Genomic DNA, 25,400 nt, shown 5'->3' on the forward strand with positions numbered 1-25,400 from the left:
CCAGGCTAGGGAGATAAAGGAGAGTTTTAGGGCAGGCAGTGAAATCATCTGGAGGCTGTTCCAGAAGCCTAATCCGGGCAGTAGAGAACAGAAAATAAGACACTACTGACAGACCTAGAAGTGGCCACCAGGGATACTGGCTGTCGATGACAAATGCTGGAGGTAGGGTCAGAGGTGAAGCTGGATTTTCAATCCTGAACCACTACAAGAAGAATGTCACCTTTTAAAAATACGGAAAGTGGAAGAGTGGTGGGGAAAATGTAACAGGGAGATGGTGGGTTCAGTCCATCGTGAACTGAGCTGGCGGTGTTAGTAGAAGCTCCAGGTAAAGACAGCCACAGCCAACAGACGACTATATTAAAGCTCAAAGAAATGTAGTTGGGGTATCATCCACACAGAACTATCAGCTGAAGGTTTGTGTGAGAGTGTAGGAAGTGAAGAGAAGAGCATGTGTAAGGAATGGGGGAAGGGAGAAGGTCAGAAAGCGGGGAGGGGCCCCAGAGCCAAGGAAAGGGGAGTGTGGGCATGACAAGGTCAGCAGCCCTGCCTGTCCAGGAGGAGACCTGAGACACAGCGGGCTCTGGTCTCCCAGGTCCCCAGTGTCTGCTACAGTTCCAAGGTGACCCAGAGGGCATGGTCAGGTGCAGAGGAAACAAGTGCTGGGGTCCTCTGCAGAAAGGACACCTGCACCATGTGTCTGATGGCTTGAAGGGATGGCAAGAAGAAAGGGACATTTGTGCACTGAAACAAAAGGATAAAACTCTTCGATACAACCAGGAACAAATAGCTGGTGAGATTATATCAAAGTGATAGGATTTTTCCATCTTAAGCTTTTCCTCTATAATTTTTTTGAAATCCTGGAACCTACAGCCCCTAAATATTAACAGAAAAAAATCATAAATAGTTGATCATCTTCGCTTATTAGCTTTTGTTTTTAAGAGGAATGTTCATTAATGATTTTCTTAATATTGCATGTACCTTTCATTCTGTTTCCTGCCAGAGAAAATGTTCCTAGTTCCCACAAAAAAATAAAATGCATCAATATTTTATTGTATTCTGCAAAGATCATCTTGGCTGCTGCCATATAGTCATTATATTCTTAAATTTCTGAATTTAAATATTCAAAGAATGTTTTGCGATTGACATTCAGCCGTGAAAGAAATTACATATAATATGTGCATAATATTTTTTAACTTTGTTCCACCAGCTTTTTTCCAGAGTACCAATGGGAATTATTTCTAGTTGCTAGCTTATATTCCTACGTAAAAATAGAAATCTGCAGTTGTAATCAAGGAGAAACTTGGGAAAACATAATTGGTTCTATGGTTTATTATATATCTACTTATCTCACCACTAAAATCATTTAGGAATAAAACATTTAAATATCTGAAAAACATGAGTTAAGTTGCCTTAAAATAAAATCTTGGGTCTACACTTAGAAGGAACATATGTCAGGGTGCCCGGGTGGCTCAGTCAGTAAAGCGTCTGACCTCGGCTCAGGTCATGATTTCACGGTTCTTGAGTTCGAGGCCCTTATCGGGCTCTGTACTAACAGCCTGGAGCCTGATTCCGATTCTGTGTCTCCCTTTTTCTCTCTGCCCCTGTCCCTGTCGCACTCTGTGTCTGTTTGTCTCTCTCAAAAATAAATAAACATTAAAAATTTTTAAAAAGAAGGAACATACATCAACATAATCATTTAACTAAAGTGAATAGTATAATGGAATTTTATAAACATGCTGTTAAAACTATTAAAAGTTTTATTTAAAGTGTGTTTTTTTTTTCAAATCTATTTCGAATTTTGCTCCATACCAATGCTGCCACAGTGAGATAAATAAAGATGGCACTTTTATGAAGCAGAGAGCCTCCCCTACCCTCTTTCTCCTTCAGTTCTGGACTCAGTGAACTTGTCCTGGTCTAAGTCAGAATTTGACAACTAGCTTCCTTGTTGGAGTTCCTGTTTTCAAACATGGTTACTTAAACCAAACCTGTCACAGAAACCAACCAATAATGCTGGATAAATTTTTTTGAGTCCATAGAAACATTCAAGAACCAAAATGACATGAAGAATTACCAGGATAAATACTAGGAGAAGACGAGAAAGGTAAACAGAGAATTCAAAATCACTTTTGTTCTTAAGATATTTGATAACCCAGATGGAAATGGAGCTGTGTTTTGATGATGTGGAGGAGTAAGGGGAACAGAAATGTAAAACACGAGTGCCTGCCAAAGCCCGGGAGCCTAACGGAGATGCCCACCTCACTCGGCAGTGGACGTGTTTCCTGGGACCCTGAAGACAGTGCCCAAGGTTAAGGTGAGCCAATCAGCCACCACCCCCAGGAGACTGTGGGGGTGCATAGCTGTAGTGTGAGAAGAGTAGGGGGAACTCATGCCCCATTGTCTCTGCCCAAATTCACCAAGATGATCCAGAGAACCCAAACCATGAATTTAATTTAAAATCATATCAGAAATATAAAAGTGCCAGAAATACCAAAAACTTTAGGGAGAAAACTAAATGGCATTTGAATGGCATTAAAGAATATCAAAGTAAAAGGAACCCTGTGCATATGTTCAGAGATTGGAAACTCGATAATGGAAAGATTCAGTTGTGATTTTGAGCCAAACTTCAACATGTTTATTTCTAGAACTTGATTGGCTTATTCTAAAATTGTTATGGGCATGCAGAAGTCAAGAATAAACAAAGACTCTTCTAGAAAAACAAGAAGAGAGAGAACTTGCTCTCCAGATAGCAAGATTTCTACAAAGCTAGAATAACTAAAACAATATGGTATTGGTATTCAGGTTGACAAAACCACTGAAGCAAAAGAGCCCAAAAATAGACTGTAAATAAATAAGATTTCATACAATTACTCTTCATAATGGCCCACACGCCACAAATGGCCTTTATGAATCTTACTAACATGGTAAGAAGTGAGATGGGAATGAGCTTCCATCCGTATGAAGTTCAAAAACAGGAAAAATCCAACCATATTGTTTAAGGATTTTTTTTTGCTATAATTAATATTCTTCCTTTCAATGCTTTTTAAAGGCTGAAATATATTAGACAAAGAAATCTTTGATAATATAAGTGCTAATTCTCTGCAGACAACCATATAATCCTTTAAGAAATCACATAAACAAGATAAAGGTTTCTGCAGCCTACAAATGCCTCTTTTGGGAAAAAAGAAAAAGGGGTTTATCGATAACAATTTAATTATAGCTTTAAAAAATGGTTTTCCTACCAAACTTTAATGTGTAGTAAATGAACCCATCATCTGTTAGAGCAGTGAACCCAAGTCAGATCAAGCACAAGAAAAGTAGAACAGTTATGAAGAAAAGCAAGGGAATTATTACTTAAATATTCAGCATAATGGTGCATTGTGAGAGAGAGTAGTGGGGGCAGGTGGATGGTAGGGCAGTCCTTCTGAAATACTGATAACATCTGTTTTATTTCTTGTCCCGGGTGGTAGTTACACAGGCATTGACTTCATTGTTGCTCCTTAAACAGTACCTATATGTTTATGTACTTTTCAATGTGTGTGTTACATTACACAGGGTTTTGTTCTTTAAAGAGAAAAATAAAATGGAAACAATAAAAACAACCTTCACCCAGTGCAGAGGACTGAAGGGGCTTTCGTCTGGGACCGTAAGACGGCAATACGGAGCTGTGGGTCATAAGGATCGCTTTCTGACAGTTCTCAGAAGGATGGTGGACGTCCAAGACTCTCAGTGTAACTGTGGCTTGATGGCAGAGTGAGCTGCTTTACAGAGGTGTGTGGGATGAGGTAAGGGCAGAGGGCACCCGAAATGCAGCAGGATAGCATGGAACCAAGTGGTGGAATCAGGTCAGACACTTGGCAAAGTTCCAATTAGGCACGGCTAGTGAAATGAACCGTGAATCGAGCTTCAGTCTACAATGGTCATATTGCATGGTTTTCCCCTTGTGGACCTCAGTTTTAAAGTCAATTCATGTGAGTTCCGAAATTAGAAACTCGTTTAGAATCTCTGCTTCCGACTTAGTTTTATTCAACACACATCCACGTAATGAGGATGCTGAGAGGTGGTCCCGAGGAAAAAAGCAAGGAGGGAAGTTCCGTGACAGCTGTGCGTAACCAATATGAGCCTAAGGCATTCTTTTTTTTTTTTTTTAATTTTTTTTTTTTAACGTTTATTTATTTTTGAGACAGAGACAGAGAGCATGAACGGGGGAGGGTCAGAGAGAGAGGGAGACACAGAATCCGAAACAGGCTCCAGGCTCTGAGCGGTCAGCACAGAGCCTGATGCGGGGCTCGAACTCACGGACCGCGAGGTCATGACCTGAGCCGAAGTCGGCCGCTTAACCGACTGAGCCACCCAGGCGCCCCAGAGCCTAAGGCATTCTTATTTTTATTTCGTGGATTTGCTTCAGGGTTAAGTATAAAGAACAACAGTGCATGAGAAAGCGATTCCTTTATTAACGTGGAAAGCAAGTATAAGTAACAATACTGCGGTAGGAAGCGTTATTAAGAAATAGCCATGTCCTAGCATATCACGTAAACTTCAAAGGGAGAGGAAATGCCCCCACCTCTGCCCTTCCCCCCAAAGAAGACCCAGAGAAACAGGAAATACGTACTTACCAAAAAGCTACGTTGTTTGAGAATGGGGTATGGGGGAACAGAATTCACAGTTACTGTCAGTAGTACAAGTTGGAGGGGGAGAGTCCGTGGGAAATAGACTTCATTCAGCATTTCAGGAGCATTATTAGGAACCTTGCTCCCAGGGAGTCTCTCCTTCTGCTGCTCGTGGCCCCTGGAATCTCTTCCCACAGCCAAGCCAGTCTGGAAGCCCAGACACCCACGCATCACGAGAGAGAGAGATTCACGGTGGTTTTAAGCCACTGGGTTTCAGGGTTAGCGTGTCACACAGCAACAGGTGACCCATAGAGCAGGCCAGTTTGGAAATGAGGACAAAGAACAGGGCTCACAAGCAAAACTGCCAGGCAAGCACCGAGAACATGAACATGACAGATGCAAGCAAACTTCCATGCAGAGTCACTGGGCTCTCACTGCAGTGCTCCCCATGTGTGCAAGAGGAGGGCATTTCAGTGACGCAGAGCTGTGAGGCCTGGAGTCAGATGGCCCAGCACATTGGGACACGTGTTTTTCTCACGCTCTGCTGCACGGTGGGAAACACCGATCTAACTGTAATGGGGGCGGGGGAGGGGGGGCGGTCAGCGGTGGCAGACCACCAGGTCCTTGTCCTTGGTGATCGCCCGCCAGTATTTCCAACACCTGTCCCTCCGGGGAAGCCTGTGGACCCCCTAAACCAGGGTGGGCAACCCTCCCAGGCACCCCGGGACTTTTCAGTGTTGTGATGGCCCTTTGACTCCCCTCCCTGGCCGTCTGCAGGGGAAGGGGGGTACTGGCATTCCCTGCCTGTACCTTGGAGCCACGTGGGGGGCAGGTGACGCAAAGGGACCAGATCCACTGGCCTGGACGATCAGAGCACTCGGGGCGGCGATCTCTCTGCTGAACCTCGTTGCTTCACAACGTGCAAGATTTTCTTAACATGCGATATAAAAGAAGGATTTCGAAGACATGCTGATGTGATCCTTTCCATGAGTATCCGTGATCTGCAAACACATGCAGTGTTTCAAAACCTTTCTTCAATTAGTAGTTCTCACTCTGTCCTCTGCCTCACCGCCCCCGTGTAAACTCGCTCCCTTTAGAACACGTGTGACCCCCGCAGTGAGTCTCCAGATGGAGGGAGGGTTTGGCGGTGGCGCCTGGAGCTTTGCCATTTGAAGAGGCCCCTCAAGAGCCGAGGGGTGTAGGAGAGGAATCCTCCCCCTCCCCTCTGTTTCCCTTGAGAATCACTCTTAGTCGGGTGAGGCCGGCACCCCCAAATCCTCCCAGCTTACAGCGCTGAGAGCTCTTTGAGAAACCAGTGTAGGCGTCTCGCAGAAGCAGAAAGGCCTGTGTCCTCAGAGATCACGCGTCCATCTGGTGATCCCACATTTCCGTGCTAACCTCACCCAGGCCGTGCGAATGCCTGTGGATGACGAAGATGTCCCAGGCCTGGCAGAGTGACTGCGGCCCGCACCATCTACCAGCTCCAGAGGTCCCTGCGAACTTGAGCGAGCTTGCTTTGGGCCCCGGTATAAATGGCAGGTAATGATTATGACCCAGACTTCCATGGCATGTCTATAACACAAAGAGCTCCTATGTTATAAAATTGAGGAAGCTCCGTGGCTTCCCACAGCAATAAATTCAGCTTGCCTTTTTCCTCCTCAGAACCGGCGTTAGGACTTTGTAAAATAAAGTAAGCCACGCTATATATGGGGCTGCTAAGATGAAACAAAGGAAAAGTATTTTTAGCCCTATTTCTCTTTAACCACATTTACCACATTTCATTACTTTGCTGCCTACTATTGCTCTGTGGTCCCTAAGGAAATAACCAGATGAAATTGAGAATAAAAACAACATAAAGTAGGATATTCAATACGCCAGGTTGCATGTACCCAGTCGGGTCACACAATGATTAAATTTAGCTCTAGTTAACCTGATTTCAAGTGCAGTTCAATCCTGGGGGCTATGAGAAACAGAATGCTTCTTCCACATTATCAGAAAATAGTTATATTGAAACACATGAATCTGTGCGTCCCTTCCATATAAGAACATTGACGTGCATCAGACAGGTTCTCCTCTGAGAGACTGCTGAACGTTGTATTTGCAGCAGCAACTTGACAGAGATTTTATTTGGCCAAAGAGAGCATTAGCCCCGTGTCCCTCTCCACACACGCATACTACCTGCCACATCTCTGCGCTGTTGTGCTCTAGGAATGGGTATAGGGTTCCATCTGGGTGTTGGGAACCATGACATTTCTGATAGGCAGCTCCATTTAGACTTAGCATCCCCAGACTTTTCAACTTTGAATGTATTGTATCATTGTTTGAAAAGAGGCCCCAGAGTATAAACCATCTGTATAGGTCAGAAGGAAGAATTTTCAGATATTTAAAGTTAATTATATAACAAGGCTGTGTAATTTCTTCCTGGGGAGAGGGAGAGTGGGATTTCCAAATCAAACTGGTTCACTTTTGCCTGGACTGGTTTTAATTAACTGGCAATTTTCTGGAAAGTATGGAGACAGACCAGATGTCCTCTCAAGGTCCCTTCAAATCAGCCTGCTCTTTGCTGAATGATAGAATGTAAGAACAGAAGGAGGTCCAGTCCATTCCCTTCACTCAACAGTGAGGGAACCAAGATACACAGAGTGAGCGTAGTTCACATTATTATTATAATTATAAGGAAAAAATAATGCTGTTGCTTTACAGTCCCATCTTGCTCTTTTTTTTTTTTTTTTTTTTTTAAAGAAAGAGCATGCATGCAGGACAGAGAGAGAATCCTAAGCAGGCTCCATGCTCATTGTGGAGTCCCACGTGGCATTCAGTCTCACAACCATGAGATCATGACCTGAGCTGAAATCAAGAGTTGGACACCCAACCAACTGAGCCACTCAGGCGCCTCCCCATCTTAAAAAAACTTAAACTTAAAAAACTTAAACTTAAAAAAACTTTTTTTCATAAAGAAATACCCTGAACTCAAAAGCATTTATAAAGTATACACATGCAACTTAAAGATTAAAAATAAAGCAAAGACCTTATCCTACCGTCCAAGTTCAGAGACACAGCCTCACTTGTACTCCAGGAAGGGAAGTAACCACCCCCCTGAATACTTTGTTAATCTTTTATTTATAGTTTTTCTTTATAGTTTTACCACATATGTGGCTATATCCCCATACAATATATTTGTAGGTTGTGTGGGTTGATTCAACACCAAGTGCATCCTCTGTGACTTCTTTCTCACATTCATCATTATGGTTTGAGGTCCAACCAGGCTGATGCCCTGTTCTTGTCTATTCCTTTTCCTTTTGCCGTACTATCCCATTGCATGAATATACCACAATCTATCCATTCCACCATTGATGGACTTTGGATTCTTTCCAGTTGGCATTTTTCTTTGGTTTTTTTTTTTTGTTTTTTTTTTTTTTTGTGTGTGTGTGTATGATTTGCCTATGTGCAAGTTTCTCAGGCTCTGGAGTTGACACATGAAAGGAGAGCCAACTTTAAATTGGAAAATGACATTTGAGTTGAGTCTCGGGTGGTGGGACGGAGGCGGTCATGTGAAGCTTGGGAGCAGAATGTCCTGAGGGGGAGAAACAACAAACACAAAGGCTCTAGGGTGAGAGATCGTGGAGTGGTAGAGGAAGGGCAAGACGGCCCAGGTGGCGGGAGTATGAGAGCCATGGGTGAGCGGTAGGAGATGAGATGTAAGAGAGAGCAGAAGCCACATGGTTTAGACACCATGGCAAGGTAGATGTGTGGGAGGCTGGCAAACAGGCCACTCAGGGTGATGTGTGGAGAATGGGTCATACATGGACAAGACATCAGGTCATTCTGATGTCATCTAGGTCACCCAAGTGAGACCTGGCGAAGGCTTAGATAAGAAAAGGAGTGGAGATGGAGAGACAGACTGAACTCAGAAATATTTTGGACATAGACACATGAACTTCATAGTAGGTTGGATGTGAAGGTGAGAAACAGAGAAGTCAGCTTGAGTCCTACATTTTTTCCTTAAAAAAGCAGCAACTCATGGGATTTACTGAGATGCAGAAGGCCAGAGGAAGGACAGACATATTTTCAAGACATGGAGAAAATAAATGTTTTTGTTTTAGCAGCATTAGGCTAGAGATGCCTAAAAGACGTCTGGGGGAAAGTATCAGGCAGGCAGTTCATCTGCAAATCTGGAGAAAGGTCTGGCCTAGGGAGGTATGTCTGCAGTCACCAGCATTATCGCTGGCAGTTAAAATCCTGGGAGAAAATAAGATTACCCACACAAGGTGTTGAAGGGAAGAGGTCCGAGTTCTGGCCCTAGGGTACCCCCAACATTCTTGCACAAACTGAAGGAGAAGAGCCACCAAAGAATGTGGAAGTAAGGGAACAAAAAAGGTTGGTATTGTGGGAGCCAGGAGATGGGACTGTTTCTCGAAGGAAGGTATGCTCACTGAATGGTGCCAAAAGGTGAAGTACAATTGAGGACAGAGAAATGCACAGACATGTGGTCACCTTCAAAAATCCCTTTTCCCTGAGGGGTGGGGCCACACCCTCCCAGAGCAGATGCAAGTAAAAACGAGATAAGGAAGTGGTGGCCAAATCTAGGACCAGATAAAGGGGAATCGGTCAGCAATGGGTACAGAGAGGGCAGCTGGGGAGGGTATGGGGTGAGAAGGGCTTTTCTTTGTGCAAGATGGAGGGTACTAGAGAGTGTCTGCACCTTGATGGCATGGGTTCTCCAGTGGGGACCTCTGAGGTAGCAGGAGTGTCCTTGAGAAAGTGAGAGGGGCTCCAAACACAAGAGGAGAAGCTGACCTGTGATTTGAGCAGAGGGGATCATGAAGATTAATATTCAGGGTGCTCACCACCAAATAACTTATAACAGTAAATACTTAGAAACCAACATGTCCAGCAGTAGGAGAAGAGTTTCCTAGAAGTTATAGCAGATCTGCAAAATGGAAGATTACTCAAATCGCTTTTGGGGGTCCTGTGTGCACACAAGTGATCTACAGAAACATACATTCGAATTTTGAAAGGGAAAATACACATCGGTATTACATGTGTGAAAACTTCTGAAAGGAAAATGCATTGGAACATTACCAGTGGCTACTTTGCGTACTGTTTTGGGTGATCTTTCTCTTTCATATACCTTTTTAAAATGTCCCCAGTGTTTATAATGAACATGAATTACTGGTATTTTTAGGAAAAAGACAAATCATGTTAGTATTTTGATGTAGCAACTCACAGCATTTTCTCTTTTGGCCAGACAGCCATTTCCTTTTGCTTGAAATGTGCAAAAATATCACAGGACTGATACTGTTTAAATTTAGGTTAATTCTACGTTGGTTTTCCTTTTTTACTCTTATCTGTTGCATCTCCTCATGGTGTTAGGCATGTTTCACTCTGACATGTGCCAAGTTGTTGTCTATGCTCTTTCTAGAGCACTGGGCAATCGCCCAGATACTTCTAAATAGTCCTGCCAGGAAACATAACAGGAATATTGCCAGTGAAGTCACCCAGCATGTTAGTGATATGAAGATGGAGAAATAGGAGGGCCCCAGAGCCTTTTAGGAAACCCCAATAACTAATTTAATTGAGAAATTGCAGCTTCCAGCAGTTGAAACCACAAGAGCAGATCAGTTTTCTCAATGGAGAATATTTCAGTAACTGCTGGAGCCAGGCTAAGCATATGCTTCCCAGGAACCACGCAGATTCCCAAACAGAATTTAGAGCTGTCATCAAGCTGGAAGCTCCAAGTGGATACCAGGAAACAACTGATGTTGACCACAAGCCGTAATCCAAAAATCCTGACCTCATCAACATGGAACCACAAATGTAGTGGTATATTTCCACTAAAATAGGAGTTCATTCATTTGCCACATATTTATTCAGCACCTACCATGTGCAGGAGCTATGCTAGGGGCCTGATACGCAATACCTCATGTAAAAGCCACAGTTGCTGTGTCCAGTGGAGAAGAGACACAAATTCGACACGCTGTGAGAATGCGTCAAATGCTACCACAAAGGAAGCACAATGAACTTTCATGGAAGCAATAGCAGGGGCGTGGCTTCCAGAAAGAAGGGAAGTTTAAGCTAGGATATTTCTATGGGTGAGAATTAGTGGTGTGAACTGGAGGTGTGTGGGCAGAGGAACTGTGTTAGTGTGTGTGTGTGTGTGAAGACCCAGAGGAAGGCAGGAGAACCCCAAGGAGCCAGAAGGTTGGCAGGCCTGGAATGCAAGGCAGGAGGAGCAGTGAGAGCAGCTGGGCAGGAGGGACTGGAGATTTAGGTGGGAGGAACACAAGACTGGAGGCGGGGGATCATGTAGGGACTCAGTGGCATGATGCAGAGAAATACACTGGTTAAGAAACATCCAGGCGGGGCGCCTGGGTGGCGCAGTCGGTTGAGCGTCCGACTTCAGCCAGGTCACGATCTCGCGGTCCGTGAGTTCGAGCCCCGCGTCGGGCTCTGGGCTGATGGCTCGGAGCCTGGAACCTGCTTCCGATTCTGTGTCTCCCTCTCTCTCTGCCCCTCCCCCGTTCATGCTCTGTCTGTCTCTCTGTCCCAAAAATAAATAAAAAACGTTGAAAAAAAAAAAATTAAAAAAAAAAAAGAAACATCCAGGAAGTACAGCTGCCAGGACTTAGTGGTTAACTGATACAATGGAAGCTTAGATCACGGGCATCCAATCTTTCTCTTTTCTGATATAAGCATTCAGTGCTATTCCTGTCCCTCTAAGCACTGCTTTAGCTGCATCCCACAATTTTCACATGTTGTGTTTTTATCTTCATTCAGCTTAAAATACTTTCAAATTCTATTTAGAAGCTTGCTCCCTAATTTTCAAATATTTGTGGCTTTGGCAGGTCTCTTTCTGTCATTGTTTTCTAATTCAATGCTACTGTCGTCATTCATTTTAAATGTATTTACCAAGACTTGTTTTGTAGCCCAGTATATGGTCTGTGTACTGGGCCCCAAACCCAGTTGATTCCCTTCCCTTTTTTATCTGACTTTATCTTGCCTTACATGACTTCTTCTTTGACTTTTTCTTTTTCAATCCTTCAGTGCATAGGAGTGAAGAGAAGGTCAAGCCTGCATGCATTTCCTGCCGTCTGCGGATTTTTTTTCTCGACACTGCCTGTGAGGAATTATGCACCAACTCCACAAAAGTAACCAATAAAATATTGGCACGTTGTAGTGCAAATCTATATTTGGGAAAGAAAATTACTCTAAAGAATCACAGTCTGCAGAAATAAGACGTTGGCCACAATAATTACAGCCTTTACATTATTATGCAGAGGAAGTTTAGCCTCCCTGGAGCCAGAGCCACATGGTTTCAAACATCTCCTTCCTGGAAGAGGGTCTCTCCCCACTGGGGTGGCTTCCCAGAAGAAAAAAACATTCAGCTTCAAAGACCAATTCAACCTCCCATCTCTTAAGACATTGCAGGAGCTTGAGGATTACAATTGCCATTCTCTCTTCTTTAAGGATAAGCACATATAACTCGGTATCTACCGGGTCTCACCCAGGGCATCACCCTTTATTGTTTAGTGAGGAAGAGAATCACGTATCGAGCTGGGAACATGAGCTGGGAATTGTGGGTTCTGCCTTGTCTGCCGTGAGTAGCTAGAACATAAGCACAGCCTCTGAATCCACGAGGGTTCCTCTTGATATCTAAAGCAATCTCCTAACCCCTCTACCTTTTGCCCTTCTCTAACCAGAATAGCATCTGGAAAGTGGGTTGTTCAACTTCTTTGTCACAGCACTGTAGTCCTGCTAAGTTTCGAGACTCTGGTCATTTCTCTCATTACAGAGATGGAATCCTCTTTAATGGGATCAAAGCCATCCTCAGGAAGCCCTGTACAAAGAAGCAACTGATAAAATAAGTGAGGAAATTCTGGAGTTGGTAGTTTGAATTCCTCAAATTCCTTAAAGTCACGAATTCTAGGGAATTTAGTAGTATGTAAAGGGAAGAAAGCAAGGAGGATTTTCTTCTGTCATTCAGAGCATTGCACTTTGAAAGAGGGCGTGGAATAGAACAGGGTCTAAACAGAGGGTTAAGAAGTTGTGTGGTAGCCTGAAGCAACTTTAATTGAGACCAGCTTGAGGGCACTTTTTATTCTCTGTGGAGGGTTATTTCTTCTTGGGGGACTTAAAAACCATGATGTCCACCCACGCTCCTTAACTGGAAACTTCTAGCCACATCTGTCCCACATCTGAGAAGATCACGTGTGCCTCTGTGGGCATCTTGAGTGCTGTGCTAACCCTCGCGTTTCATTTTAGTTCCCCCATCAGGCTCCGGTTTTGAATTCCACAAGCCCTGCCTTAACCACAGCCTAATGAGAGAAGATGTCATACATTCTCGAGTGGCAATGTGAGAACCCCCACATCCCATGAGGCTCCCAAGCCAGGGCAACAAGTCAGCTTCTCTGCAAGTGACTATCTGTCTCTGTCCTTAGGCCACCGGCCCTGCTCCTGTCACATCACCACCCAGGAGCCACCAGCTACCAACGGCTGCCAGGGCCCCAGCCATCATCACGGAGGACTTCGGCAGTAAGATTGTTCTCTAAATGTCACTGTCTACCCCCTCACCGTGCAAGTTCTTTAGTCTGTGCTGGTGCCTTAAAAGCTTCTGCTGGCTTTGTGTTGAGCAAGCCTCGTCTCTACTCCAGGTGGATCTGGTAGTTTGATCGGCGCAAGGTAAGACGCGAGAGCCTGGACCGTTTATTCTGGAAGAAATCCAGAAAAGACAATGTGTTTTTCGGAAAGAGTGGTGGAAATTACTGCAGAGGCATTGGCATCCACAGGGCCCGCCCTGGCGACCGCTTCCTCCGCCCTTGAGAGCAGAGTCGTCGCCCCAAATGTGGACAGTGTGGAGGCTGGGAGACCCCGAGCCAGCCAAGCTACGGGGGGCTTCCTGATCATGGGCTCCGGGCGGTGACGGCGCTGCAAGACCTGTGCTTTCTGTAACCCAGAGTCACAAGAGCCCGGGGCCTCTTTCACAGGGTGTGTTCACACGGGGAAAAGGCTTGAACTCTCAGCACACCCAGTGAAGCCTAGTGAGTGGCCCAGCCAGCAGTGCCGGACGGGTGCAGGCGTTCCCCCTGGGGTGGTTGAGGGGCCCGAGGGAAGCCTCCGGAAACGGACAGGATGCCGGAAGGTTACAGGTGTATCCGGTCACTGACCCGAGTGGGGGTGGTGAGGTGACGCTGCAGGGCAGAGGGTGTAAAGGCGGGCTGGGGTCCAAATAGGGGGGCCCTGAAGGGGCTCCGGACTTTATGGGTACCTGGTAACTTTGTAAAGTCAAGGGCAAAGGGAAGAAGGAAGACGTGGCTCTCAACTTCCCCTCCACCCCAGTCATGTGGCCCCTACGGCTTCTATTTCACAGGCTGCTGCTTTCCCTACCGAAAAGTAGACTTTCTCACTCTCCCGGCAAGAGACCGCAGTGCAGGAAAATAAAGATGTTTTCCACAGTGGGAGCTGCCAGCGGGGGACTGCTGTCCCCAGAACCCCGCATTCCATCCTCCAACAAATACTGACTGGGGGTCTACCGTGTTCCAGGGGCTTCCAACGCTAGTTCCTTAGGGAATCAAATCTCTGGTGCCAGGTGAAAACGAACCTGACCTGCAATCCGGGACCTCGAGAAACCTGACAACAAAGACACCTGTGGCTTGGGGGAGCTCCCGGAGCCGCCACAAGAGTAGGTGAGTCTGACGTCCCTGCCTGTGGCTGGAGAACACAGGCGAGCCGTGGGCCCGTGGGGGCCGAGCTTGGGAGCCAAGCCCCGGCCCCAGGGGGTTGTTACTGGGACATTGTCGCTAGGCCGCGCCACCGGCTCCTTGCGAGCTTGCAGACCACAGACGCAGCACAGGCTGGAGCTGTTGGCGCGTCAGACCCTGGATGCGAGTAACCCCGAACCCCGAGTCCAGCCCCGGGTCGCGCGCCCACTGGTCAGTGCAGGCGGCCGTGCCGCGGGAAAATCAGAGCCGAGCGGAGCGCGCTCCGGACGGAGGCGCAAAGCACGCACAGGACCACGGCCACGGCGCCCACGCAAGGACCGGCTGCTCGTGTGAGGTCACCGTACGAACCGAGGAGCGGCGCCTTCCTTATATGGGGGGGACCAAACCCAGGGAACGAGGAGGAGGGAAGAAACGTCGCCCCAGGACTCATGCAGCTAACTGCAGGTGCAGCCGCGGCCCGGCTTCCGGGGACTCGGTAAGAGGAGGTGCAAACGCCGCCACACATCGTCCGCTGAGGCTGGGGGTGGGGTGAGGCGGGTCCCGCTGGTCGGTGGGGGGGGGGGGGGGGCGCGGGCGGGAGGGGGGAGGCGGTCCCCCCCCCCCCCCCCGCAGCCGTGCCACCTGGGAGCGCTGGTGACGGGACACACCAGCTTCTCCCTCCACTTCTGGAGCCATGTTCGAATTGTTGCTTTCTTCACAAATGCGCCTCAAATCTGCCGCCCACGGTGCGGTCAGCTCCGCTGGGCGCCGCTCGGAAGGCTCCTTCCTGCCGCCTAGTCCACTGCCCGGCTTTCAGGCCTGCACTCGTGCGGGCAAGTTTCTTTCGGGTCCTTTAAGATGCAGCCCTGACCGTTTGGAGACGTCAGTCTCACGGTTGACCCACGGCCCTACTCGTCCACAGTGCAGGCCAGATTGGTGGCCCCAGCGGGGTTGCGGGATGCGTGTGTGTGCACGAGCCCGTGTACGTGTGCACGTGTGCATGCGTGAGTGTGGCGAGCGTGTGCTCGTCCGCATGCGTGTGCGCGTGAGTGCGGATGCATGTATGTGTGTGATTGCGTGTGCGTGCGGATGCATGTGTGCACGTGTGCATGGCTGTGTGTGTGCTTGAGTGTGTGTGCGTGCGTGCAGATAGATGCATGTGTATACACGTGCGGATGCATGTGTGTATGTGTGTGCTTGCACATGCGTGCGTGTGCATGTTTGTGTGTGTGTGTGCGTGTGTGCACATGCATGTGTGTAGGTGTGCACATGCATGTGTGTATGTGTGCATGCTTTGTGTGGTGGGCAAGGGTGAGGAGGAAAGTGGGGGCAGCTTCTGCTCTTCCCCCCATTGCTCCTTCATGGCTTACTCTCTGAGACAGGGTCAGAGACAAAGAGGGAACCGGACAAAGCCACAAAGCCGGGTCCTCATGCGGGGCTGGCAGGCTAGCACCCCACCCACCTTGGCGGATCTGCCTGCAGGTGCAGCCTCTCGGGAGAGCTGATGCGCCAGCTAATGGCCAGCCACCCTGTGTGTCTAGCAAAGCCTGGTGAAACCCTGCAGCCTTACACCGTCAGCCCCTCTGATGTCTGGTGCAGCAGGGTCAGGGAAGCCTGGAGCTTTCTCTAGCCCCATTGTCCCTGCCTTTAGGAACTAGGACCTCAGGGCAGGTATTACATATGTGATCATATCTGATGTATATTGTATATAGTATAATACACATATAGTTATGTAACTAGATGTCATATATACCTGCCTCTTCACTCCTGTACCTTTGAGAATCTATCTCTTTGGTCAGAAGTGTGTGTCTCTACGTGGCACCACTAAAACCCAGCCCCTACACCCCCCTCTTTCCCTCCCACATGTCCACTCACTTCCCTGGAACAGGATACACTGTCCCTCCCAGGCCATCAGCTCCTGGAGGGCTGGCCCTGCTCTTAATAGATTGTTTTTGCCCCCAGCACCTGAGGACATATTAAAAGAGCTTCAGAAATCTTGTAACCATTATGTTTAGATATATCATGCACTGTTTGTGTTAATTCCACTGGCGGTATGACCCGCCAGACGGTCTCCTTGTACCGTTAGCTATGCAGCCAGCACAGGTGCATTCACAGAATGGAGGAACATTTACTGATTTACTGATCTACTACTACTACTACTACTACTAGTACTACTACTACTACTACTACTCCTCCAGTAGTAATGTGATTTTAAAAATCTGGAAAGCATCTGGGCAGGTGACATATGACTTTGCATGCCTAGGATGGAGTGGGGGCAAAGTGAGGCAATAAAAAAGAGGTTTGTCTACCAGCAAACCCACTTCCTTTCCGATTCTGCCTTCCAGAGGTCCTGACTCTCCACTCCCCAGTGAGTCTGACCTCCTGTGCTCTGCAGGGTACAAACAGGCTGTCCTGCGGGGCACCACGCACAGCTGAGAGCAGATTCTTCTTCATATCGAAGAGAAGATTAAAGGCCAAGACAATAGACTGGCGACTCAATAAATATTTATTGAATTAATTATTATTTATTGATGAATTAATTATAACTTTATCAGATAAGAAGACTTATGGCTATGGATGGGTCAGCGTGGCTAAGCCATAGTCCCTGGTCAAACACTAAGTGTTGCTGTGAACATGCTGTGTAGATGTGGTTATAACACCTACAAGCAGTTGACGTTCAGTAAAGCAGATTAGAATGTGGATGGGCCTCACCCAATCAGCTGGAGGCCTTAAGAGCAAAACTGAGGTTTCTAGGAAAGAAAGAAATCCTGCTTCAAGCTGCCTGAGTGTGCAGCCTGCCAGCCTGCCCTGTGGACTTCAGACCTGTGGACTGCCAGCCCCACAACCACAGAAGCCAATTCCTTAGACTAAATCTCTGAACATTTATAGGTTAATCCTACTGGTTACTGCTTCCCTGGAGAACCCTGATGGGCACAGAGATCCTCAGCTCTTCTCCTCCACCTTGTTCGTAGAACTAAGTTCCCGGGAAAGAGATTGAAAAGCACATTACTGGGGAAGCTGACCAGCTCAAGAGGAAGTTCCTAAACACGAATACTGGCATCACTGACTCCCCCAGTTACAGAGCTTAGCAGGTCTCCCCACGGCGAACCCTACACCCACAAAAGCCACCCAGATACTCAGAGCTCACCACCAGCTTCTCAGCCCCAACCCTTAAATCTGAAGATACCAGACATCTGCCCTCTGACAGGAAAGAGAGACCAACACAGGAGACAACCAAGGAAGAAGAAAACTTCAGAAATACTACCTTTGGTATTCTCAGGGAGACAAGGGAAAATACTTTAACTGTGAACAAGATACCATTTTGCAAAAAAAAGGAAAACTGAGAGAACAACAACAAAAAAAGAACCCTTGATATTAAAATGCCCTAGCAAGATGGAAAACTCAGTAGAAGTATTAGGAAGTAAAATTCAGGAAATCGAGCAAAAAGAGAAATATGGGAAAAAGGAGAGAAAAGGTAAGAAAAGAGAGAATAAGTTCAGAAGACTAATATCTGAAAAGAAAATGCAAACAATGTGTTTAAGAGAGAAAATCATCAAAGAAATAATTCAAGAAAATTTCCTGGAAATACAAGATATGAGTTTCCTGATGAGAAGGATCCACTGATGGACCCAACTGAGAAGGACCCAACATGATGACTGACATTTCACAATATTGGGGGCAAAAAAAAAAGGGGGGGGGGAATCCTACAAATGTCCAGAGAGAAAAAATAGGTAACATTCACACAAGCAGGAATCAGAAAAGCTTCATAACTCAACAGCAGAAGCTAAAAGGCAACGAAGTCAATTCTCCAGTGTTCTGAAGGAAAATTAAATTTCCAATTTAGACGTCTGTGTGCAGCCAAACTGTCAACCAGGCTTCAGAGAGATCAAGACATTTCAGACATGCAAGGGGGACATAGACTAACTCCCGTGCTCCCTTTCTTGGAAAGCTACCGGAAAATGTGTCCTCCCCCCCCTCCCCAGATGAGAAAGCAGAAGATGTGGGCTACAGGAAGTAAGACACCCCGGACAGAAAGGAGATGACAGTCTGCCGTGCGCCAGCAAAGGGCGGTCCCCGGTTCGAGCCCGGAGGTGACCACAAGGCCCGGGCTGAGTAGAGGGATCTCAGACAGGCTCAGAAAAATGAAATCAGTGCTCCCACGTGTCTTGAGAGGAGATTTGGACAAATGGAGAACAGTTTGAGGGTGAATTCATAATGAAAACGTGAAAACCAAACAAATGAAAAAAGATAATTACAAAGTTCAGGGAAAACAAAACTTTGTACAGCAAATTGCTCATGGCTCATCTATGAATATTCTTTAGTCATAGTAACATAAATATTAAACCCTGACCTAAAGACATCACAGTAGGCCAGAATTGGGTGCTCGGGTGCAGTTAAATCCCAGGGCACTACACACTCACCTCTAGACCAACCTGGGGCTCCAAACCCCCTGGGAAAGAATGAGGGAGAGATCCCAACACCATGAGAAAATGAAGGAAAGAAAAATACTTCAAACTTCTAATGCAAACCATATTCTCTTGTTAGACTTGGAGAACATTTGCCCAGCTCCAGATCTCTGGGCATATTCTCAAGAAACATCACTACTTACATCTATTAGAAGAGCTCCCAGGGAGAGCATGGCTGAGTACTTAGGATTCCAATTTATATATTATGGTCTCGTGTTTCCCAGCTCAAAACACCACGGTTAATGTATCAACGTGGAAAATGCAGCACTCAAGGTATTTGCTAATGTTTAATTTAATCTTGCATTTCTCTGGCACCTGGAGAAATTAAGAGCCTGGGGAAAACAATGGTTAGCAAGCATTTGTGAGTTCGAGTGCCCTGCACTTGCAAAAACCAATTTTGAGTGCTTTTAAGATATTTGTGCTTCAGCACCTCTCAGTGAGAAGTTGGTTCTGCCCCAGACAAGTTAAGCTATGTGATTCCCACAAACCCCGTGGACTATGTGAGGGAGATCGGAACTTTCGCGGTCTTCTGGTTTGTCTGTGTGTGTGAAACTTGGGGAGCACTTCCTCAGCACAAAACTGTGTATAACCCAGTATCAGGTGGTGACTGCAGCCATCCACCCGATTAGCAACAAAAGAGGAAACCTTTCACCCCGGTGGACTTTCCAGACAGAACGTGCAAATTACTTGTATTATTTTCCTCTGACATATAAATCCTGTCTTCTTCATACTTCTACATCTCATTCGTAACATTAAATAGTATTGTGTAGAAACCCATTCCTTTTATTTATTTTTTAAACTTTTTTTTTTTTTTTTTTGAGAGAGAGAGAGGGACAGAGAGAATCCTGATGTGGGGCTCGAACTCACAAAACAGAGATCATGACCTGAGCCAAAATCAAAATTCGGACACTTAACCAACTGAGCCCCCAGGCACCCGGAAAGCGCCTGTGACCCTTTCTCTTCAAAGTAGCTGCTGCTGTGAGGGATGCCCTGGCAGGTCCCCAAAAGACCACAGCATATGTGACAGTGTTTCTCAATCTCTTCTATTTTGAAAAGAGGAGGTAATGCTTAATCTAAAAGGAACGCATTGCTGATTGTGGAACTTCATGTGTCCACGTGGTTGGGGAAAGGCAAGAAGAAGGATCCTGCCATTGAATCTCCCAACTGAGGCGTGGAAGGTGGCCCTGAAGGCGACACTGGCTTCTGCAGACCAGATTCCCTGAGTGTCAGTTGGGGTCCCGACCGGCATCTCTCTCCAGGTCCCAGGTGACACCGCAGGGTGGGTGCAGGGACTAGGGCGCTCAGAGCCTCGGGGCAGACAGCACCTTTCCCACGTAACCTCAAGCAGGTGTAGAAGCATCTAAGCCTGACTTCCGTCCTTAACCGCTGTTGTCAAGTGCGGGGTTTCATCCACGGTGTGTGTGGCAATTCCCACCCCCACCCCCATATTTCAGTTCGCTGTATTTAAAGTGTCTAAGCAGAATCATTTGGGAGAAAGAAAAGCTTTGAAGGTAAAAACAAAACAAAACAAAACAGAGAGAGCCTATGAACTGCTTTGGATTTTGTTTTTAAATTGTTTTTTTTAAAGTTTATTTTTGAGACAGAGAGAGAGCATGAACGGGGGAGGGTCACAGAGAGGGAGACACAGAATCCGAAACAGGCTCCAGGCTCCGAGCTGTCAGCACAGAGCCCGATGCGGGGCTTGAACCCACAGACCGCGAGATCATGACCTGAGCCGAAGTCGGATGCCTAACCGACTGAGTCACCCAGGCGCCCCGGATTTTGTTTTTAAAGAAAATTCCTAGGCTTTGAAACTGTCACCTTTAAGACAGAATAGTGCCCATATATTCCTATTGAGAATCTCCAGCTACCCAAGCAACATGTTCTTTTTTTTTTTTTTTTTTTGCATCCTAATCTTAAAATTCACATTTCTTAAACAACCAGTGGGCTTATTTTGTCTTTCCAGCCACAGAGTTATGTGAAGGCTATTATTTTTCAAGAGAAGAGCACAGGACAATTAAAGAAGCCAGGCTAAAAGAGGAAGAAGCCAGCAGAGGTAGCAATAATTTGAAGTTCTAGCGCATTTCTGTGCTTAAAATAATCCACTCCCAGACTGCCCCACTTGCCACAGAACTGCGTCCTCACTGCCTGCCCACAGCTGCAGTTGGGGAACAGAACCAGAAGAAACCGTGCTCCTCGGCAAGTAGCCCTTCCCGTCTGTTTCCTCTGCCAACACTGCAGGTTTCTCACGCAACCAAAAAAAACATAAAAATGAGGTGGAAGGTTGATAATAGAGAAACCAAGATAAAAACCAAAGAAGGCGGGGGGAAGGATGTGGGCTTTCTGCAGATAGCACAGCCATCATTCCAGAAGCGGAAAATCAACGGCCAAGAGAAGTTTTTATTGGACTTAGGCAACCAACACCTGACCAGTCCTGTGGCCACTGGATGTAGTTCCTGTGTGGGGTTGGGATGTGAAATTAGAGGAAGCAGCATGGGACTCGCCTCCAGGATCTCACGGTGCACAAGGGGTGATGGTAGACACAATGCTGGCCTGCCCGCCCTACTTTCCAGAATCTGTGACATGTTGCCTTATGTGGCATAAAGCACTTTGCAGATGTGATTAAGTTAAGGGTCTTAGGTGCGGACACCATCTTGGAATATTCGGGTGGGTCCAATGTAATCACAAGGGTCCTTCTAAGGGAAAGAGGGAGGAAGAAGTGCGAGAGAAGATGTGATGATCAGGCAGAGGGGAGAGAAAGAGAGATTTGGAGATGGTACATTTCTGGCTCAAGAAAGAGGAAGGAGCCATGAGCCAAGGAACTGAAGGGCCTCTAGATGCTGGAAAAAGCAAGGAAGTGAATTCCCCCCTAGAGCTCTTGGCTGGAACACGATCCTGTCGACATCTTGATTTTAGCCCACTGGGCCCATATCAGACTTCTCCACAACTGTAGGACAATTAATCTAGGTTGTCTCAAGCCACTACAGTGTGGTTATTTGCTACAGCAGCAGTAGGAAATTATACAGAAGGAGAAGAAATTAGAGAGAGTATGTGCCCCAGCCTGAGTCCCCCCCACCCAGCCCCCCGACCAGGGCACCAGCCTGAGTGCCCCCATAGTCACAACCTGATCAGGGCCTGGAAATAATAGTCTCTCCTTACCTGTCGCAGGGTGGTCACTGACCTCTGTTCCCACTTGCGGTGGGAGCGCCCTGCCCAAGGGTTTTCTTCACTCCAAAAACATGTGGTTGGCCCCTTTACCTCCATTATTGACCACAAATCTTAAGAGACTCAAAAGGCCTTATGCTAGTCTGGAGAGATTGAATATTGTGGAAATCCTACTAGAGTATTTTTCAGTACCTTCCCCTTCTGTGGAAATAGGCGTGAGAATCAGCTCCTCCGGTGGAGAACCCACTTAGAATTCTCCGTCGGGCTAGGCACGTAGTGTTTATGCTGCACCCACATGGCAGCAACTGATTAGAGACAGAAAGATTTACTCACAAGAGACACTTTCCAATAATACTACGAAAAATACATGTGGACAAGCCCTATATTAAGCATTTGGAACAGAAAAAGTTGATTTAAAGCCATTCACTGAAGGAGCCAAAAATAATTGCCCAAGAGGCTTGGGATAAAGCCAAAGAAAGCACAGAGCAAAGCCCACAAGAAACACACAAAGCCTAGATGTACATTAACTTCAAAATGTGTAGCTTACACACCAATTGAAGTTGGTCTTCCTGTCTTGCACCCTATTTAGAAAGAAACCAGAAAAGAGGTAATATACAGCCCCCCAAGTGCAAGTCAAGAGGTGTGAAGAACCCCCAGTGGCTCAGGGTGTAATCTGTACCGCAGGTTCTTTATGTGGCAAAGACAGAGCAGACTTCATTTACTCTGCAGGCTTTGATGGCAGGTGTGGCCACAAGAAAGGTGGCCAGGTGGTACCGGACGGAGCTCTGCCCATCATTTGTGCCCCAGGGTGCCAAGTGCCGTGTTGAGCAGTGGGGACCCGCGGGTGCACGCGGCCGTCCTGCACACCGCAGACCCCCACCAAGTGAGTAGGGGGTCGCAAGTGGAGCAGCTGCAGAGATGTAAGTAGTTAATTACAATCTCGAATGTGGAAGAATGACTTGAGGCCCCACGAGACACACTTGGTGCACAATTGGTGGTCTTGTCGTACTCAGCAGATGGCTAAGCTAGAGTGTTTAGGTTGACAAAACTTTGAGGGTGGGGCTGGGGAAGAGAGGGGCTGATTAAGCTTAAAGGATTTGGAGGGAGTGAGAGAATAGATAGGGATGAAACAGCAGCTGTAGGGAAAAGAATCTTGAAGAAGGAACAGAAATGTTTTAAAGGGGATTTTAGGAATTCATGTGATTTGCGATATGACATTCTTCTCCAGCATTCAGTAAAATGAACATCATTCATCCATCCTTCTGGAATTTGTGGGAGAATTTTGAGTTGCAAAGATGTGCAGGTGAACCACCTAACACTCATTTGGGCAGCGCAGAATGGAAATACCCAAGATAATAGTGGCTTAAATGAAATACACATGTATTCTTCTCTCATGTAAAGGAAGTCCGTAAGCTGTCCAAGGCTGGTCCCTGATGGTCCATGATGATAAGATCCAAGGACCTTGCAATCTTCTCCATTTTTCAAGTGGTGGCTTCCATACTCAAGAACACTTTGTTATCCAAATAGCTGCTGGAACTCCGTTCATCACGTCAGCCTTCCAGGCAGCTGGAACCTGGAAGGTGCGAAGGGCCAAAAAAGCGTACCAGTTCTTTTCAATAAAATTAGGATTCTATTATTAAGGAAGAAGAGAATGGCCATGGCACACCAGCGGAGCGGTCTCTCACACACTTACTCTGGCCTGAGAGCGGGAGTGGAGTGAAAAGCAAGAATCTCTGTGAGTTACTAATGTGACAAAGCTGCCGTGAGGAGATACAAAAAGGTCCATGAGCCATAGAGGTAAGTGGGCTGGATTCTGGCTGGGCACGCGCTGAGGGGTTCCCCAGGGGCTCCCATTGGAATTGAGTCTTGAGGCATGAACAAGAGTGTGCGGGCAAGAGGGGGGTGGCACTGCAGCAGGGAAAACGGGACGCCCCCACTGTTCAGACTGGCATCCCTCCGGCTCTGACTCCAACTCTGTCCTCTTCCTCCCGGCACATTTCTGGGAGGGGAGACTCGTGCACCACCGGCCCCTGCACCAGCGCCCTCCAAAGCGACCACAGCTTTCTCCGTCCAGCTCTGCAGGGTCCAGAGCGCGTGCTGCCCTCCCATCCTCTCCCCACCTCCATCACTGCTGCCTCTCCTTCTGAAGAGGGGCCAACTCCCATTTTTCACTCCCAGACACTTCTGGAAATTCCGCCCCAAGTGATCAAGGATTCGAACCAACCTGCTCAGTGGAACCCACGGACCCTTGGCTACCCAAGAGCTCTCAGTTGGAAAATTAGGCTCTACGTGTATGAAATAAAGCTTTGGTTTCTGTTTTGGGGTGGTGGGGGTTGTATTTTTTGTTTGGTTTTGTTTGGCATGAGGCACAGCAGCAGGGTCTCTGCGCTCTGGTCTGGAAGTTGTAGCCGGATTCTCACACAGGGAGTCATGACATGAGGCTTTTCTTTCCGGGAAGCGACTTTATTCCCGTCGGCAACGCCCAGATGGGTTCGTACCCAAAGAGCTGAGCCCCGAATGCCACGTGGCGTAGTTTTTCAATATATTTTTTACTTCTTTGTCTCCCATATCTGGTAACACGCAAACATGGAGTCTGATTAAGTGGTCTCATGTTACAAGGTCATGAGGGATGTTGTCACGTGGGCATATAGCCAGGTTGCCTTGAGGTTTGTTTTTTTTTCTCTCCTTAAGGAGGGGATCCTACCACATTCCCCCCTTTGATGCTCGGACCCCTCTATTTAGGGTCCAAGAGCATGATCTTGGTTTAGAGGTTTATATTTTTATAACATCATTACACGAGTGGCCCTCTTTTTTTAAATTATGGCCTCAGTGAGACTGGAGGCAGACCGTACCACCAGAGGACCAAAGGAGGGTGAGATTAAGCAGCCTCCTAAATGAGGAGGAGCATTGATTTCCATGAGGGTTTTGGATCCCCGGAGAGTTGAAAACTATCCTCCAGATAACTTGCCAGGGTTCCAACCGGTCCAGGTCCGGATGGGGACATGAGGAACCTTTTTTCTTTGATCTGTGATCTCCTCTAGGACTCTCCCATCATCATCTCTCTGTGGGCAACAGTTGCTCAGGTTAAGTTTTCCACAAACACCTCTCTCAGAAGCAATCAGGTAATGTAAGGCCAAGCAATCTTGATAGACGGCGTTGAACATTTGGGTTTGCTGCTTGGCTGGTAAGTTAAGGGTTCTGGCAGTTTCATTGGTTATAATTTCTATTAACTGCTTGCAGTCTGATTATGCAGTTTAGCATGTAAATGGGGGTGCGGCCATCCTCTGCCGAGGTGGCAGGCCCATAATACTGGATTATATGCTCGGGAGGCCATTTATTATCTTTTTAATTGTTAATTTTTAAGGCACGCTGCTTTCTTTGAGTCTCCCTTGTGCCCATACATTTGGACTCCCAAATGTTTCCCTCTGGCAAGTGGGAGCAGGAAGAAAGATGGACGAAGAGTT

At 46.8% G+C, this 25,400-nt stretch overlaps 1 long non-coding RNA gene across 2 annotated transcripts; it reads left to right on the forward strand.

Annotated features, from left to right (window-relative positions):
* The first annotated feature begins 5,292 nt into the window (after positions 1-5,292).
* On the forward strand, positions 5,293-24,255 carry LOC109251780 (uncharacterized). Of its 2 annotated transcripts, XR_002073701.2 has the most exons (4): positions 5,293-6,146; positions 11,652-11,755; positions 13,046-14,801; positions 23,578-24,255. It is a non-coding gene; the product is annotated as an uncharacterized LOC109251780 (long non-coding RNA). The 2 variants fall into 2 exon arrangements; XR_002073700.2 differs by lacking the exon at positions 5,293-6,146 and having other exon boundaries at positions 11,257-11,755.
* The last annotated feature ends 1,145 nt before the right edge of the window (positions 24,256-25,400 follow it).

The sequence above is a fragment of the Panthera pardus genome, unplaced genomic scaffold, assembly GCF_024362965.1.
Source record: "Panthera pardus isolate Hobbes unplaced genomic scaffold, ASM2436296v1 HiC_scaffold_15, whole genome shotgun sequence".
Classification (NCBI taxonomy): domain Eukaryota; kingdom Metazoa; phylum Chordata; class Mammalia; order Carnivora; family Felidae; genus Panthera; species Panthera pardus.